Source organism: Galleria mellonella, unplaced genomic scaffold (assembly GCF_026898425.1).
Source record: "Galleria mellonella isolate WM207_F2 unplaced genomic scaffold, CSIRO_AGI_GalMel_v1 utg184, whole genome shotgun sequence".
Lineage (NCBI taxonomy): Eukaryota > Metazoa > Arthropoda > Insecta > Lepidoptera > Pyralidae > Galleria > Galleria mellonella.
The window spans coordinates 3,561,449-3,582,047 of record NW_026442025.1 but is presented as its reverse complement, the minus strand read 5'-3'; the positions used below and the strand labels follow the sequence as shown (position 1 = coordinate 3,582,047).

Genomic DNA, 20,599 nt, shown 5'->3' with positions numbered 1-20,599 from the left:
ATGTGTAAATTTATAAAGATGTTTGAATGTTTGTTGTTTATGACAAAACAAGCTGAGGGCCCGCCTAATGGTAAGTGGTAACCGTCGCCTATAGACATAAACAACACCATGAACATAATAGTGGACGAAACAGTATACTCTGTTATGTCCAAGGTAGCTCATGTCTATAGGCGACGGTTATCACTTTCTATCAGGTGGGCCGTCAGCTTGTTTGCCGTTCTAAGTTGCATAAAAAAAAATTATCGTCATCATTGTCATGATAGCATCCAATAATTAATATTAAAATATATCAAATTCACTATATCAATTAATACTACTACCGCATCCTAGCACTCTAGCACTTCTCTTAGGTTCACTGGGAAGGAATACTTTTAGATCAAGTCATCCTTGTACACATGTTCTGTTCTAAAGAAAAAAAAAAAACATAATTATCAGAAGATAACGCAGGAGAAAGCGCAGATGTGATTTAGTTTTATATTTTTTTTACTTTTATATAACTACGGAGATTGCCATTCTTAGAAAGTAAATATTCTTAATCTATGTCCTTCTAAGAAACGTTTCTATCTGACAGATAATATAATTGTTCTTGATTCACAATTGTGTCGCAACGGTCGTTAGCATTTATAAATATAAATAGAGAATATTTACATCAAATCTGGCTGTTTATTAGGCTGGATATCAACGTCGATGACGCAGTATTTTTGAATGAATACGCAACATCTCGACCCATTTTGGTATCGATGACAGTTTGACTGTCGCCTTGAAATGGGGAAAATAGGGGGAAATAGATTCCATGACCTCAGAAATTATTAGTGGCAATTGACTAGACAGTTATATTGTCTGAAGAAACTATGAGCCGAATACATATGTGTTTCTGCTGCGATGCAGCTTTGCTTGTACAGCTGTAAAAGAAGGTAAGACTTTTTTTGTATTGTATCAGCTGTTAACTGCTCACTGCTGAACATAGAAAGAAAGAAAGAAATAATTTAATCGAAGAAGCATGCGGCCCATACAGTAGCGCACAAAACAAGAACCATAGCCTCCCCCATAAGGGGGATTGCGCAAGTAGTTACCATGCTTGGCAGGTGGATTGGCAATCGCAGTATGGCTTTTGGTGATATTTTAAGAATGATATTTCACGAATGATATGTCAATCCTCGATCGTAAGCTCCCTTAGTCCCCTCTTACTACATCCACGGGAAAGGACAGAGTGGCCTATTCTGTGCTGGGGTCTACACAGCTACGGAATAGGTGCCAGAAGAGACAAAATATGAGGATTTCCATGGGCTTTACAATGTATTTTGTGAGAGAGTGTTATGTCTATAGGCGACAGTTAACATTTATTATCAGGTTGGCTGTTAGCTCTGCTATTATAATTATCAATCCACTGCTGAATACAAGCTTCCCCTTTGGGGGGGTTTTGCCAGTAGTTGCCACGCTTGGCCGGCGGGTTTTTTTATGCAACTTAGAATAGCAAACAAGCTGACGGCCCACCTGATGGAAAGTGGTAAACCACACAGTCGTAATTTATATTCCATATTATACGTGTACGCTGTGTGTGCCTCGGCATACAATGGGTCACCCCTTCCTTTCCCGTGGGGTAAAAATGGTATGGTAACCCCGCCTGCGTTAACGGGATACGCTGGCGGAGCACCAGTAAAGGGTGATAGATGAGAATAAAAACAGGCTAATTAGCCCATCATGATGAATTCATGAAGAATTAACCATGATAGTTTCTAGGGGGAACCGCGAGGAGATTGACCTGGTTGGGTATATTGCTAGCAATGGGATTCCCAGTCTCCATTACTAACAATCCCTTTCCCCCCACCGTCCGGTGTTAAGTCCGCCAAATGTACATAGAATTTTACTATGCATTAAAGTTGAAATAAATAAATAAATTACTATAAGGTAAGGAGTAGGATTAAATTTCTGTTGTTTGCTTCAATTTAGCCACTGTGTCAGTAGAGCGAACAAGTGAAAATGTCCTCGATAATAACTGTACGCCGGCTGTCCATCATAATAATGAACAATAACAGGAAACACGATTCCCGTATGAATCATTACTGTAGTCTGCATTATCAACGGTATTATTGTTATTTCTCCACGTGGCGTATTCATGATTGTACACAGTATTGGGGACCCATAATCATTTTATAAGGTTTTTTGTTTTGCGTAAAAAAACTAAATGATAACTACATCTGTACTATTGGTTTATGCTGACGGGTTGCTAGTGAGGGAATTTAGGAGATAATGAATTTAGTTGGCCCATCGTGATAAATTACAAGGAATTAAAAATTAACCGAGACGGTTTCCAAAGGGATCGCACGGAAGTCGAGCTGATATGGTATATTGCGAGCAATGGAGCTGTTAGTCCTCGTTATTGATAATTTCCTTCCCCCATTGGTCAGCAATTCAAGGACTACATTATTTTTTGGATTCAAAAAGTATTTTTTATGTATGATAATATAATGGTAACCCCGCCTGCGCTAACGGTATACGACTTCGAAGTACCAGTAAGGAATGCTAGGTGAGAATGAAAAGGCAAGGCAGTCTATCGTGATGAATACACCTGGATTTCAGCATGATCGTATCCTGGGAGGACCATGTAGAGATCGAACTGACAGGTACATTGCTAGCAATGGTACTGATGACTACTATTACCAATATCTCCCCAATGAATTAGGGGGTTAGTAACATTCTAGGATACAACTAGTAACGTTCACTTTTGTTTCCTCTTGCCTACTCGCGTTAGTGTTTATAATATTAGTGGGTACTCTTAAAGTGGCTAAAATACCTACTTGAAGTGTAAAGAATGCATTTGTATTATATTGTAAAATCTTTACTGTACATAATTCATATTGAATACATTAAATGATTTAATATACAATGGCGGACTTATTCCATAAAGGGATCTCTTACAGTCAACTTTTGAGAAGCTGAAAGAAAACTGTAGAATGTATAAGGATAATAACCGTACAATTAAAGATAAACTAAATAATAGCCAGTAAAAAAATGAATATATAATACAATATTGCTGTATTGTTTTCTATTTTATTATGAAAACGATTAAATTATGGAACATTGTAGTGCAGCCAAAGTTAATTAAAAACACGCCTTAGGTAGGTACAACGTGTCTAATCAATGTGAGAGACCTAATGATTCGTAATTGCTACGGACAGATAATGATTAAGTTGTAATTAAAAAGGAAATACGCAGACAAACGCAGTAGGACGAACCTCCACTAGACTTTAAACGCATTGCAGGATTAAGTGGATGCAAGTGGCTCAGGACAGTTCCTTATAGCAGTCTATGGGGGAGGACTGTTCAGCAGTGGAAAGATAACAGCTGAGATGATTTTTTTTATGCAACTTAGAATGGCAAACAAGTTGATGGCCCACTTGATTGAAAGTGGTAACCGTCGCCTATAGTCATGAGCAGTACCGTGGACATAACAGAGTGTACTTCGCCCATGATACCCCTCATGCGTTGCCATTCCTGAGGACTTAGGTGGTATTCCTTTGTACCCTGTACTGCCATATCGCATCCTTCAAACCGAAACACAGCCATGTAAACATATGTATTTGCTTCATGGTAGAAATTCGAATGGGACAGAGGTGTCCAACCAAATGAATTTTGTATAAAGTCTCCCTCTGGTAAATGATGATGATGATGTGAATGCTTTATATATAACTAACTGTATCCTACGGTTTCACTCGTATAAATCAATGTACATATACATTATCCTATATGCTAAGTTAACCTATCCGTGTATCAAATTTCATTCAGTTGAAATTTCATTCAATTACGTTCAATAATTTTTGAATCTGAAAGAGTAACAAACATCCATACATTCTCACAAACGTTCACATGTATAATAGTAGTGGGATTTATAAAAATACTTGGGTAAAAAACTATATTAATTGTAGAGGCAACAAAGAAAGTGTAATGCGCCAATATATCAAAGAAAAAATATTACTTTACACTACAGAGATAAGCCTAATTTCACATGTGTTTTTTATTTCCTTGAAATCACAGTCCTAAAAACATTTGGCACGCCACAATGTTTACCGAGCGAACGTTACTATTGCCCACTCCGTTGTTTTCGTATGCAAGGCATTAATCTAAAAATAATTCATCGTGCTCACAACAACACATATGGTTAGTTTGTTGACGTCGCCCGGTACGGTCGCGTGTGTTTAACAAATTTAATAAAATGCTGGTGAAACTCGCCTTTCCTATACAGCCCGCGTCTTATCCAGACGTAGACATGTTGAGGTGTAAGGAACTCAATAATTATGAAACAGAATGCGTGGTGTCCCGGCGTCCGAAAAGGAGCCTGCCTCCGCTCCCCGAGGACAAGGAATGCAGCAATATTGAGCTGAGGAAGTGTAACAAGAAACGTAGAAGCAGGAGGCGGTGTATGAGTCTACCAGCTCTCCCAGAGCATGACGAGTCTTGAAAACATTTGTGTTCGAGTGACGTATTTATGTACTTGTTGCAACTGCGTGTGCATTTCTCGTCGAAGAAAAATATCCATGTCAAGTTTGGTGATTGTAAAGTCGAGAATGTTTAGAAATTTTGTCCTTCAATTTTGTTATGTGTATCTACAATATCTAGTACTATATGATGCCTACTTTGATTTCAGTAGGTCGTGCGGAAATAAAAATTGTGACCTTATAACAGAATGTTATGTAAATATCACTTCATATTTAGATATTAGAATGCATCACAGAACGAGTGATGTAAGTAGGTAGTGATTATAGAATGATAAATATTAATACATTCAATTCGAGTAAGTTTTTTTTTATAGTTGTATCAAATTACTTTAATCGTAATGAGTGGCAAGAGCTCCACAGAGAAGAGCGCAGCTCTTAAATGGGATAGATAGATAGATAGTTGTATCACAATGTAAGGAACAACCAGTGATTTAACCCTTTGACATGTCCCGAACAGTGATATGATAATTCGTGATATATTACTCTCTACATAGACGTGTCCATTGGACGAGTGCTGAGAGTTCTTTAGAATGTGGCTATATTAAGTATGAAGGATCTCTGTCTACCGCTTAGGGAAAGAGACGTGTGCATATAAGTAAGAAATTATATAAAATTTTGATTAATACTAGTCACATTTACCAATAATTTTAAGGGTACAAGTGGCAATTAAATTTACGTAATTTTAATTCGGTACATAGTTTTTACATAAATACCTATTTTGTGTTATCGAATTATTAAATATGCACATGGTAGATTAGTGTCATTAACATAATAATCTGTAGGTATAATTAATATATTATATTTTCGTCGAATAATACCTTGATAATTATGTAATGATACGATCAATAAATTGAATGTTAGACTGCCCCTAATAATAAAATATTTATTATTATTATGTACACATCTATTTTATTATCTGATATATGAATTAGATTATTTTATAATTAATTTTATAATATTATTTAAGGTAATTATTGTATTATAATTGGCGACTTTTCTATTATTTTAATATAGGTAACCACAGTGTCTGCTATAGGTATATTCTCATTATTTATAATTAATATCCTAACAATCCTAAAATGTAGCGCGAAAATTTTAGCATTTAATGTACAAAACTAAGGAACTAAACGACTGCCAGGTTTACATATCAATGTATAACTCAAACTACACAGCACAGAAATATGTAATTTTGCACAAAAGTTTTCTACGTAATGTAGTCATTTATATAAGCGTATTAAGAGGAAACCAGGGTGGGCCACCCACCCATCCCAGAATCGTCTGGTGCCCACCCGGGATGCAAGCAAAGCTTCGTAAAATCATGTCTGAGAGTACGTATTTGTCAAGGCAATCTTAAATACGCCAAAAGTTATACAAAGAAAAGGAGAAATCTCACAGGAATAGTTTTCAAGCAAAACCTGGCTTTCAATTTAATAAATCGATTTACTCGATTGAAAGCCGTCTGTTAATTCTCAACCTAGACGTTATTCCTATCTACCAAAAATGTCTCTCCCCAATCCAGTCAGTAACGATTTGAAACAAAGATATTTTTATTTTATTATCTTTAACAATTTATTATATTCCTTTCAAACGTAGAAATCAAACAATGTTATATTATGTGGTAAACGTTCACTTTTATTATTATTAAGTTGATAAGTTTATATAAAGTCTGATATGTACTTTACTGATAAACTGGCGAGCAATTAATTTGTCATCATTGTTATTGCAAACTCACCTTTTATCTTTGAATGAAAACGATATTAATCTTTGATAACAACTCAAAGTCACGTATTTAATGTGTACGTGTGTTAAATAAATGTATCATAAATGGCCGTAAAATACTTTTTTACGGCCATTTATGATAAAGTCGTAATAAATTTGTTACGTGTGACATGTAGTACAAGTACATATCTCGTATATACAATATATAATGTTTTATTAATATAATTTTTTTTTTTCTATTTTTAAATTTGAATATTGTGTATAATGCTGTTGTGTATTCGTCTATGTAAAACACTTTATTGTCAATCATTCAACCCAATCTATAATGGTTTTACTTAATATATTTTGTGATTTCGAAATTGGTTTGTTATAAATTTTCCTTCATAGTTTACGACGTAGTTTATGATCTGTGATAATGTCGTTCTAAATGTGTATAATTTAAAAGTATGTTTTTGAAATAAACTTATTAGATGACATATATTTTTTTGTTTCATTTACTTATCAAGAAATGAATATATTATATAGATCAATATGAAATATCCATAAATTATGGACAGTACCTGCGATCTTGAAATATTTGTAGTGATGATCAGGTTACTAAAGTTGTACCAGGTTTGTTTCATATTTTTGAAACAATAACTCATTAATATATTATCTATGGCTTTTCTACGCATTTCTTACGATTTCTTTCATTTAAATAATAATACAGAACTAGCAGTTCAAAAGCAAAAACAGATTACACACACACACACACACACACACACACACACACACACGCGCGCGCGCGCGCGCACACACACGCACACGCACACACATATATATATAAAATGAAAGTTTATAAAATATAATAAGCATTTCGTGTATTAGGATAAAAGTACCCTTTTTTTTATTAAATTTACTATAAATACATATTAGCCGTTTAAGCATAATTCAAAAACAATCGTGTATACATAGAAGATTTATAATATTAGTAAGATATATCTGTGCCTCTAGTGAGAAAGGGTTCAATTCAAAATGGTCACTTTTCAGGAGAGCCAAAAAACTATTTTAAGTAAAGAAAAAAAATTCTGCTGCTTTTATTATTTGCTAATTGAACAAGTCAATGATTGCATTTATAGTAATTTTTTCTCCTCTTTCTTATGAAATTGTCGGTTTTTGTGTAAAACCTATAGTTTTAAAAATAATTCTATTATACCTAATCACACTTAACAAAAATATTAAAATTATGATGTGAAAATAGTTTTAAGTTGAATTAAAACTATTTTATTGAAGTATTGAAGAAAAACAATGATGTGTATTTTACGCTATAAAAAAATAATCGCTATTAAATGGTGTAAAAGGGTTCAAATCGAACTGATTCATTTTACAAAAATAATTTTTGTAAAATATTGTAGTTTTATTTCTAATTATGACTTTTTTACCACAAATATTTTGTTAATTGTAGCCTTTTACATGTTTACTATCTCTATTGTTTTTAAAGATATCGTTACGATTCTTATACCATTCGAAAGAGAAAAATTTGCTTATTTAAAGTAGCCTAAAAAAGAAAAAGGCTATAACTTGAGTTATACCCTTTCTCACTAGAGGCACAGATATATGATTATATGATATATACGTTATAATTCGAAGGCTCTGAAGACACCGTAAGTATGGGGCGACCACGAGATGAAGTGACGATCTTAAAAGTGTTATATAAACTCGGCGGATGTTTGTGAATGGATCGATAATACTTTATAACAAAATACGAGATAGCTCTATGCTTAATAGTGGACATGTAGACGGGTTGTTTGTGATGGCGATGATTGTAATACAAGCATTGTCTCCAATGTTTGAGTAAATACTCAATCTCATATCTATTGCTTTGACATTAAATTTTTTTTCAGACTGGCTTAGACTTTTATAAAAGTTGCATATACGAGTACATATATACCCGCCTCGCTTCTGTTCTTGCATGGGCACTAGACAATTCTGGGGTGGGCATGGACCACCTGATCCCTCCTTAAATTAGCCTATATAATATATGTATTGCAGGTATTAATCTGTGTAAGGAGCGTGCTAGTTTTTAAAATATTTATTCTGCAAGAAACCGTGTCAGTAATACATCATATGCAAAATAGATGCATAAATTATAATATCAGTGTTGGATAAGTGGCTGCAATTTATCTTATCGCAAAGATAAAAGCTAATATTGTAAAGAGCCAGTTTATAGCTCAAACATGCTAACATATCTTTAAAATGTAGGTTTAGATATAAATACTATGTAGCAGGGGTGGCTTGACTAGATCCAAGATCTATTGTTTATTGACGTAACCCTGTGCGATCTATCAATTAAATACTTCTTGAAATCTCAAATGAATAGTTCAATACATTGGGCATTGCATCTGAGTATTTTTCGCTAGATTAGTAAAGTATTATATTTTTCGCCGTGCCACAATCGACTGGACTAATAGTTGCGATCGAGGGGGTGGGGGAGGGGAGGAGGGATTGTTAGCAATGAAGTTTGACGGCCCCATTGCTAGCAATATACGTTATTAGGTCGACCTTCACGTGGTTCCCCCTGGAACTTTGTTGAATTCGTTACAATGGCCTAACTGACCTACTTCATCCTCACCTATTATCCTTCACTGGTGCCCCACCGGTGTATACCGATAGCGCGGGCGGGACTACCATTCTATTATCACCCATTAAAAAAAAATAGTTGCGATCGACCCGTTGGCCACCCCTGTTATATAGGTTAATATAGGTGTACCTGGTATTTTGAATTTGGAAAATTTAAAAAAAAAACATAACATAATGTATAACACATAGATACTCTTTATTGTTTCTTCCAAAAGATATATATTAGCAATTTATTATAACTATAAACAAATACAAGAAAAGATTGCACTGAGAAAAAAGTTGGCGACCTTATCACTAAGAGTGATCTCTTGCAGTCAATCTTTGGAATAGAGGTGAATAGGGGGCTATGTATTAGCAATATCTACATATTTCAGTTACAATATCTATAGGTATACTGGTCCAATAACAAATATGTTAAAAATCTGTTATAAAGAAGAAAATTGAATTACACACTTTTAATATATTCGAAAATAGATATTCGACCGATATGGGAAATATTCAAATAGGTGATGGATGATCTTTTTTACACCATTGAAATCCAGTGAAACACAATATAGAGATATCAGGGGAAAGGGATTGTTAGTGATGGAGACTGAGAGTCCCATTGCTAGCAATATACCCAACCAGGTCGACATCCTCGCGGTTCTCCCTGGAAACTATCATGGTTAATTCCTGATGAATTCATCATGATGGGCTAACTGGCCTGTTTTCATTCTCATCTATCACCCTTCACTGGTGCTTCGCCAGCGTATCCCGTTAGAGCAGGCTACCATTCCATTTTCAATCAATAAAAAAAAAATATAGATATCGGATCGGTATCTATATTACCCATGTCTACTTTGAAACTTTTTACAGTTTTTATATTAATCTTTGTCATAAACAACAGTTCCGATCCACCTACATCTATTTCCGTATTTTATGGACGCTCAATTCACATATAAAAAAACCTATATTTTCAAACGAAATAAGAAGGTATACTTTTTTTTGACGAGGGGAAATGCTTATGCAGACCTATATCTCGGGGGAGATATGTAGGGACTCTTACCAGCTAAAACTCCCCGGTACTACTTCTTAACGCAATTTTCGTGACGTGGTGTGCGCGAGCAATCGTCCCGTCCATATTAGTATACTCTGTTATGTTCATAGTACTGCTCATGTCTATAGGCGACGGTTACCACTTTCCATCAGGTGGACCGCCAGCTTGTTTGCCATTCTAAGTTGAATAAAAAAAAAAAAACTTAGATACATTGACCGTACTGACCGATTCAAGATGCCCTATATTGTTTACTGCTTTTAAGTGCGCAGAATATAAATGCAAAACATAATCCAAAGGGGATTTACTTAGATAAAAATGTTTGTATGAAAACTTAAGTGGTAAAGGATGATAAGAATGCATGTTATCACATTAATAATAATGCTAAATATAATTTATTTGTGTTTGATTTGTCATTTCTATATATGGACTATTACCCCATTACCTTTTTTGTTATTTTATTTTATTTTAATATTACATCTGTAATCAACAGATTATATCTAGAATAATAAAAAATAGTATATTTACACCATATATTATCCGATTTTGATACCAAACAATATTATGTTTATTTTTGGAGGGCAGATTAAATTAAATAGAAAAAAAATCTATGGAATTATTTTAAAGACATTTGATACACCTTATATTACTAACAATGTTGTCATTCCTAACAATACCTCGTCGAGGGGAAAGGGATTGTTAATAATGGAGACTGAGAGTCCCATTGCTAGCAATATACCCAACCAGGTCGACATCCTCGCGGTTCTCCCTGGAAACTATCATGGTTAATTCCTGATGAATTCATCATGATGGGCTAACTGGCCTGTTTTCATTCTCATCTATCACACTTCACTAGTGCTCCACCAGCGTATCCCGTTAGCGCAGGCGGCCATACCATTTTCATCCATCAAAAAAAAAACAATACCTCGCCTCCCCTTTGTAGGAGCGTTGCTGACCCTGAAGACATGGGGGAAAGGGATTATTAGTAATGAGATTTAACAGTCTCATTGCCAGTTATACACCCTATCAGGTCGACCTGTACGCGAATCACCTTAGAATCGATAATGGTTAATTCTTGTTCAATTGGTCACTATGGGCCGACTGACCTGCCTACATCCTCACCTATCACTCTTCACTGGTACCCCGCCAGCATATACCGATAGCGCAGGCGGGGTTACCATTAAAAAAGAGATCCAAAAGACATGCTAAGTTTGATTTTATTGCTATACCTAAAGACAGTAGGATGTAGGTACATAGATACTGTCACTGATTCTTCATTAATTATCTAAATTGTTTTTTATAAGTTGATAACACATACATTTCGATATAACTTTGTTGTGTTTATTTGTTTGACATCTAACTCGTGGCAATTAATTAATAATTATACATAAGCTAATTATGCGTTTTATCTAATAAACGCGCACTTTAATTATGTGCCATTAGTGCCCTCTATGTTTCCAATGTTTTAGAGGATTTTTCCAGCGGATTTTTCGTGAGTTGTTACAGTGGACGAAGTATAAGACTGTGTAGCTTATAGCAATTTTTTTCTCTTCTTGCAATAATCTTATAATCTTATTTCTATCTATCCTATTTAAGAGCTGCGCTCTTGTCGGTGGAGCTCTTGCCACTCGCTACGATTTTCAGCGAGTCTCTTCGCCGCTTGATACAACACGACATCAACTATTTCCTTAATCTGCCTGATGTAACTATGTCTCGGTCTCCCTCTTCCCCTCCTTCCTTCTATCTTACCTTCTATTATAATGTTCATAAGTTTGTCGTGTCGTATCAAGTGTACCAACATTTTTTCCCTTCTGTACTCAATAGTTTTTATAATTTGTCTCTTTTCCTTAACCCTAAGCAGGACCTCCTCATTACTAATATATAATCTTATTTAACATACCTTTAATTATTACATGATAAATATTATCGTACTACAATTATTGATATATTTTTGACGCGTGTCGTTGCTCTCCCCATCATTGTATTTGTTTGAAATTGAAGATTTAATTTATAGGTTATTTTGATCTCAGTTCTTTTTGCCGTGTGGTCCCGGTATAGAATGCCCATTTTTTGTCACGTGACTATCGTAAAAAACGACTAAGGGAATTTAATGTTCGAGGGATGAGCAGCAGTGTCCCTCTTATAATATAATATCACCAAAACCTAACTGCGATTGCAAACTCGCCTGTCAAGTGTGGAAACTATTGACAACATCTCATTTATGGGGGAATCCTATGTCCAGCAGTGGACAGTTAATGACTGATATAATAATAATAATAGAGAAAAATAAAAAAAAAGAGAAAATATCTCGACCTGGCTCACGAGGTGACTGAAATGTGGGGAGTGACGTCCACCGAAATCATTCCAATCGTTATGTCGGTGAACGGTCTTATCCCAACCAGTCTGGAACAACATCTCATACGGTTGGGATTCCGAGGCGGCTCACTTCCGAGAAAGATGCAGAAAGCGGTGCTCTTAGATTCTGCCCGCATTGTACGCCGGTTTCTCTCCCTGGGGCCCTGAACCCCAGCCAACTGTGCTTCTGCCGGGGGTTAGTTTGCCATCTCCTCTCCTTAAGAGGGGAGATGTGAATTTTCTAGAAATTTAAATAATAATAATATCTTAGTTCGTGTAAATAAAATTACAATATATATTTTTAAATACAATTAGTGTAGTATTATCATACCGAAACGAAACGCGCGAAACTAAAACAAACAATCATTAAAGTCAGTAAAAAATATAGCCGCTCGTTCTCTTTTAAAGTTAGTTATAGAGAAAACAGTATTGCTTAAACAAATAAACACTGTGATCACTCCCTGCTATAAGTAATTAACGCAATTAGTTAATGTTTACGACAAATAAAATATATACCAACTAGTGGCGTGATTTTCTGATAACTAAATGCTTTTATCTAGTGGCGTAACAATAGGGTGGTAGAGCGAGTAAACTGCCACAGTCACCCCAGCGTGAGGGGGCACCCGGTTCGAGAGGTCAAGAGCACAGGAATAATCTAATTATTAATAAATAATACTACATAATTTACAAAAAAAAAAAAAAGAATGTATTTAACCAATTTAAATATTTTTTTATGGATGATGAATGGAGTGTTAACCCCGCATGCGCTAACGGCATACGCCGGCGGGGCACCAGTGAGGGATGACAGGTGAATAATGAAAAAGCAGGTCTGTCAGCCCATCGTGATGAATACACCTGGAACTCAGCACGATGGTTTCCAGGGGGAACCGCGTGGAGGTCGACCTGACAGGGTATATTGCTAGCAATGGGACTGGTAGCCCGCATTACTAACGATCCCTTCCCCCCCAATTTAAATATTACACTATTAACTCAATAATATACATAAATTATACAAATAAATTATCAAGTTTTTAATAAGGTATTAATTTTAATAGCGTTGGTTAGTATGCCCATTATCCTCATATCAGCCTTTGACTGTGCACTGCTGAACGTAAGCCTTCCCCTGTTGCCAGTAGTTGCCACGCTTGGCATTCTGACTGGTAACCGCAGTTAAGTTTTAGAGATGTTTTAAGAGGGACGCTGCTGCCCATCCCTCGCCTTCCCTTAGTCGCCTCTTATGACACCCAGGAGAAAGGAACTAACCGTATGGTTTATGGTATTTTTTTTTGATGGGCGGAAATGGTATTGTAACCCCGCCTGCGCTAACGGGATACGCTGGCGGAGCACCAGTGAAGGGTGATAGATAAGAATGAAAACTGGCCAGTTAGCCCATCATGATGAATTCATCAGGAATTAACCATGATAGTTTCCAGGGGGAACCGCGAGGAGGTCGACCTGGTTGGGTATATTGCTAGCAATGGGATTCTCAGTCTCCATTACTAACAATCCCTTTCCACTCTATGGTTTATGGTTAGCTCTGGTTAGTATGTATTAGCGATATATAAAACAAACTATAACTTTGAGCTTTTTCACATAAAGAGGCGGCCTCATCCGATGAATTTACCACGGGCCTCAGATGGTACAGTTACACCACTGCTTTTACTCTCGACTTCGTCCACGTGACCGGGATAAAAACTAGCTTATATCCTTCTACATCCCTTATAGTATGTAAACCAAATATTACAGTGATCAGTTAAGCCATTAAAGAGCTATAAGGTAACAAACAAACAAATTCATGTCATAATATTAGAAAGTATTTTCTTTTTATGGATGATAATGAAATAGTAACCCCGCCTGCGCTATCGGTATACACTGGCACCAGTGAGGGATGATAGTTGAGGATGAAAAGGCAGGTCAGTTAGCCCATCGTGACTAATTCAACGATAAATTAGTTACGATAGTTTCCAGGGAGAACCGCGTGGAGGTCGACCTGCTAGGATATATTGATAGCAATAGAGACTAATCTTCCCATTATTGACAATCTTTCCCCCCTCCTATTAGAAAGCATTAGCAGCTATGGACATATCCCATGACTTTGCCCACATAAATTAAAATAAAAGTATGTTATGTTTTATTTAATAATAGTCTAATTCTGTACATCAAAAAGAAGAATTTGTACAAAAATCATCTGCTGGAAGGGAGGATTGTTAGTAATGGGGACGTTAATCCTCATACTTACATGTCAATGTTTCGTTATGATTTGATGTGTGATTTGAAAAGTGAGATATAGTAATTAAATTAAGAGTCAATTGCAGTTTTGCTGTATTTTGTTAAGAAAGGGACTGGCTGAAAACCAGCGCTGTGCTGGGGCAGTTTTTGGCCAGTTTTTGGGTCCTTTTGCCTAATATGAGATACTTCTCATATTTGTTTTTCCTGCCAATAAAAAAAATTATAGGGTACAGGGGGAGAAGGTTATTATAGGGGTCTAACAGCCACATTTCTAGTATTAAATCCTATCAGGTCGACCTCCACGCGGCTTTCATCCTCACCTAGGTATAATCTTTCACTGGTGCCCCGACAGCGTATACTGATAGCGCAGGCGGGGTAATCATTCCACTCTTATCAATGAAAAAAACATACAGAGTACTTAGTCCATCGCAAATGCGTATAGACCTTCATGGGTGTCATAGTATATTGTGTAACATCTTTGGTGCTGCTCATGTATGTACCATTTTAGACCATCAGCTTACTGACGGTTGCTAAAATAATATCTATTTCTGGAAACCTATAATACGTAGTCAAAACACTATTAATATAAAAATAACTTCGAGTTCAAAATAACATAACGTAAACACGAGGGCTGCATGGTAATGCTACAAACTGCGTTGTGTATTAGAATCGTTAACTCGGACTTCAAACAATGTTATTGAGGCTAGTCGTGCCCACTTAATCCAAACATGATCGTAAAACATCAATTAAGCGACTTGTTCACCAATACTCCTTTTTTTATGGATGATAATGGAATGGTAACCCCGCTTGCGCTATCAATATACACTGGCGGGGCATCAGTGAGGGATAATTGGTGAGGATGAAAAGGCAGGTGAGGCCAGTTAGCCCATACTGATAAATTCAATGATAAATTAGTCACGATGGTTTCCAGGGAGAACCGCGTGGAGGTCGACCTGATAGGGTATATTGATAGCAATAGGGGCTAACCTCTCCATTACTAATAATCCTTTGCCCTCAATACCCAAAGGTACACCAGAGGTAAACTGTACAAAAGTAATTTGTCTGTGTACCTCTGTCCTTTCTATTGTATATGTACATTGTATATGATGAGTGAGTACTGAGTCCTCAGGAATGGCCCATGGGTATCATGGGCCAAATAGTATACCCTGTTATGTCCATGGTACAGCCCATGTCTATAGGCGACGGTTACACTTTTACAAGCTGACGGCCCACCCCGTCAGCTTGTTTATCATCTAAGTTGTACAAAAAAAACATACTTAGGACATAGGATACTTTATGTATTTATTATTAGTTTGAAATAAAATAAGATAAGTCGATACATTAAAGAAATACTTAACAAAATATTTTTTCTCAAACATGCTTAAAAATGTGAGCATTATTTTGACAATCTTCTTAGAGATAAATCAAAATTGCCGTACTGGCTAGATACATGCGGGCAGCGGCCGGCAAAAGTTGTATGAAAATTCATATCTGTCGTATTTTACGGCCAGGTAAATTAATATGTAAACTCATATCAGTCCTGTAATTTAAAAATGAAATGATCTTTTACTTCAAAACATGGCTACCAAGGAGGTAACTTTTAAAAGGTTTTATTTAAATTTCGAACTGGTTTGAAATAGAAAGCTGTTTATTGAAAAAAAAACGAACATTATGGCGCGTGAAAAATTATTATTGTTCGTTATTCGTCATTGTACTTAAAAAGTAAAATTGTGTTTTTGATTTCCGCGCATTGTTTGAGAAAAGTACTATACAATTCTTGGCCACAACTAGGCATTGATGGACTCACGTATGTGTACCTCGGCTAGCCTCGGCCCACATTTGCACGTTCGTCCATCAATGCCTCAGTTGCTGGCCGCTGCAGTAATGTACTATATATGACATCATACACTTAGTGATAAATTTTATTGTAGACTTTATTATAAACTTTCTGATAATTTTAATAGTTCCGATAACCACTTGAAAAGTGTGGCGCTAATTTTATCATTTGATAACGTAACTACGTGTTTTCGATGTAGGAAAACTGTACAATAAATACAAGGGAATTCTTGAAATTATAATCGATATCGCATTTATTGTTAAACATGACACAAAAATATTTACTGTGTGGTGTGAAGTAAGAAAAACTATTATGTAATCGTTCCTTTTTATCTCCGGGATGTTATGAGAGTATTGATTAGGGAAATTCGACTTAATACACCGGTGCAAAAGATGGGAAATTGAAAATATAACCATTTTCCATTGACTTCAGAAAGGAGGTTGCTCATTCGGTTGTATTTTTTGTATGTTTGTTTCCTCATAACTCCGTCAGTTATAAACCGATTAGGGAAGTTATTTTCTGTTCTTTTTTTTTATACAACTTAGAATGGCAAACAAGCTGACGGCCCACCTGATGGAAAGTGGTAACCGTCGCCTATAGACACGAGCAGTACCATGGACATAACAGAGTATACTGTTTCGCCCATGATACCCTCCATGCGATGCCATTCCTGAGGACTCAGGTGTTATTCCTCTGTACCCAGTAAATTCACGCCATATCCCACCCTTCAAATCGAAACACAGCCATGCAAACACAACTGCTTCACGGTAGAAACACGAATGGGACAGAGGTACCCAAGCAATCGACTTTTGTACAAAGTCTCCCTCTGGTATACTTATATGTTGGTCTCATTAAAATTGTATTGAAATCGATGCAGTAATTTAGTTTCTAAATCGAAATAACTTGTTTTACCACAATTGAAGTTGGTTCATTTGTGAAACGCAATCTTAATCTCACATACCAATATGTTCATAAAATTTCTTTATACTTTAAAGATCGCAATGACACAAGCCAAGGCGCGAAGGGGTTGTTATTAATGGGGACTAGCAATATCCCTGTCAGGTCGACTTCCTCGTGGTCCTCTCTGAAACCATCATGCTCTATTCCAAGTGAATCCATCACAATGGGCTAACTGACCTGTTTTTCTCGGGGGAAAAGGGATTGTTAGTAATGGAGACTGAGAATCCTATTGCTAGCAATATTCCCAACCAGGTCCATCTCCACGTGGTTCTCCCTGGAAACTATCATGGTTAATTCCTGATGAATTCATCATGATGGCCTAACTGGCCTGTTTTCATTCTCATCTATATCACCCTTCACTGGTGCTCGGCCAGCGTATCCCGTTAGCGCAGGCGGGGTTACCATACCATGTTCACCCATCAAAAAAAAGACCTGTTTTTCTTTCACTGGGAGCCCAAGAGCACATCTCATTTGCTCAGGCGAGGTTACTGTTTCACCCGTAGAAAAAAAACCCTCGCAACTTTTGAAAAATTGTTATTGACCTCTTCAATCTTAAAATCATGCAACCAAATTAAAACCTTCTTCTTTTTGAAGTCGGTTGAAAAATGAGAATTGACGCTTTGAGGATGTTAAGATTTTCTTGGCCTTTCATATAGCTTGACAGACGACGCCTTTCTTTGCCCTTCGAAGCGTGAAGCAAGTGACATTTGAAATGATCTAAACTGGAATTTAATCTCAAAATCCTCGAACCGCAATCAAGTTTTTACGCTTGAGATGTTACCTCTGATAAATTTAGGTATTTACTTTGTGGTTGGCATTAGTACATTTAGACAAGGAGTGAAGTGTCAAATACAATGCAAGTAAGGGGGAAAGAGATTGTTAGTATTGCGGATTATCAGTCCCATTGCTAGCAATACACTCTATGAGGTCGACCTCTCCGTGGTCCCCCCTGGAAACCATCGTGCTGAATTCCTGGTGTATTCATCACGATGGGCTAACTGACCTGCCTTTTCACTTCACCTATCATCCCTCACTAGTGCTCCGCCAGCGTATACCGTTAGGGCAGGCGAGGTTACCATTCCATTACCATCCATTAAAAATACAATGCAAGTAGCAATCAATTGTGAAACGATAAGCCAGTGCAAAACCGTGTTCCCATAACATTTTTGTTTTATAAACAAAACTGGAATTTCATCTACAAGCGTACAACGCTTCATCTTTGTTTTGTAAAAGATATCGTATAGTACTTTTTTTTTATTGGATGAAAGTGGTATGGTAACCCCGCCTGCCCTAACGGGATACAATGGCGGGGCATCAGTGAATGGTGATCGTTGAGAATGAAAACAGGCCAGTTAGGCCATCAAGATGAATTCATCTGGAATTAATCATGATAGTTTTCAGGGAGAACCGCGAGCAGGTCGACCTGGTTGGGTATATTGCTAGCAATGGGATTCTCAGTCTCCATTACTAACAATCCCTTTCCCCCCTATCATATAGTACTGTTGTTAAAAAATTTATGCTATTTTGCCTGAGGTGGACTTTCTGCAACAGACGTCTGCATTAACTCACTCGTGTCTCTGCCGCTAAGCAACTATACTACATAAAATGGAATAACTATGGCGTTGAAATTAAGAGGTACGAAGCCATAACACCTTAGTTCTCAGCTATAAGTATGCATGAGCAATACCGTAAAGGCCATTTATTCTTTAATGGCATGTTTATGTTTCTGGGCGACGGTTACCATTTACGATTTACCTTTAGCTGAGCCGTCAGATTCATCATATAGGCCTTTAACTGTCCACTGCTGAACACAAGCCTCCCACTTGGGAGGATTTGCCAGCCCGCCATGCCTAGCAGGCGAATTGGCAACCTCAATCAGACGTTGGAAATGTTTTAAGAGGGACATTGCTGCCCTCCCTTAGTCGTCTTAATCTTAATCAATAATTACGTTTCCGTTGGTGCCTGCTCTTAGATAAAAGTGTGTACAATGTGAAGATCAAGTAAAAATATCCTATTTTTCAAGTCAGTTAACATAGTTTAATATTAATTATACGAAACAATTTGGCAGAAATTGAGCGGGGGTGGAAGCCCGGACGTGAATATAAATCAGGCTTATTAAGGCAAGAGAACATTCCAGATTTATTTAATTAATCAACGTTGGTGGTGAACCATTTCTTGCATTTTACCTTCTTTAAAATTTCTCGTTGAAATACTGTATTAATAAAATGTGTTATTATCTTAGACTGCGTGAATACGTTTTACTGGGGGGGGGGGGGGGGTTATTGTTAGTAATGCGGACTACCAAACTCATTGCTAGCAATATACCCCGTCAAGTCGACTTCCACGTGGCCCCCCCTGAAAACCATTGTGCTGAAGTCCAGGTGTATTTATCACGATGGACTAACTGACCTGCTTTTTTATTTTCACTATTTATCATTTCTCACTGGTGCCCCGCGTATATCGATAGCGCAGACGGGACATCAGTAAGGAATGATTACAATTCCATTATCTTATTTTTTAATGGGTAAAAATGGCAACCCCGCCTGCGCTATATACATAATGCTATATACATAATATACACTGGCGGGGTACCAGTGTGCGGTGATAGGTGAGGATGAAAAGGCAGGTTAGTTAGCCCATTGTGACGAATTCAACTATAAATTAGTCACGATAGTTTCCAGGGGGAACCGCGTGGAGATCGACCTGATAGGGATTATTGCTAGCAATGCTGCAATTAGAATTAATTTATTCAATTAGGGTGTAAGCCCTTCTCCCCACCTAATAGTATTATACTATATTAGTATGATTACTAATAATCCTTGTCTGCTCCAATCATTTACCATTTTTAGGAACTACACCAAGATGGGCGAACATACATAAATATATGCAATAAAAACATTACTTCCTTTTCATGTGCAGTTGGCTAAAAATAATCGAACACGTGAAACATAAAACTGAATTGTAATCTATGCATACGAGGTTTGTCCGGAAAGTACGTATAAAAGTTTTTTAAAAATTTTATTTTACAATTATTCAGGTAAATCAATTTTATCCCCTTCAAAGTACTCCCCCTGTGACATAATGCACTTGTGCCAACGCCGTTTCCACTGTGAGAAGGCTCCTTGAAAGTCCTCTGGTTGTAGGTTTCTCAGCTGCCCCGTCGTAGCTTTTTTTATCTCATTTATGTCCCCCAAATGCCGCCCCCGAAGTACCAATTTGGTTTTTGGGAACAAGAAGAAGTCACACGGGGCCAAATCCGGCGAATAGAGGGGGTGTTCGGTCACCGTAATGGAATTTTTACTCAAAAACTCACGGACAACAAGAGAGGTGTGGGCAGGGGCATTGTCGTGG

At 36.8% G+C, this 20,599-nt stretch overlaps 1 long non-coding RNA gene across 1 annotated transcript in view; it reads left to right on the top strand.

Moving 5' to 3' along the window:
- Positions 1-649: 649 nt before the first annotated feature.
- The window catches only part of LOC128200385 (uncharacterized), a 33,804-nt gene continuing 13,854 nt past the window's right edge, over positions 650-20,599 (top strand). Inside the window, exon 1 of the long non-coding RNA XR_008252712.1 lies at positions 650-914. This is a non-coding gene — a long non-coding RNA (uncharacterized LOC128200385). The remainder of the gene's footprint in view (positions 915-20,599) is intronic.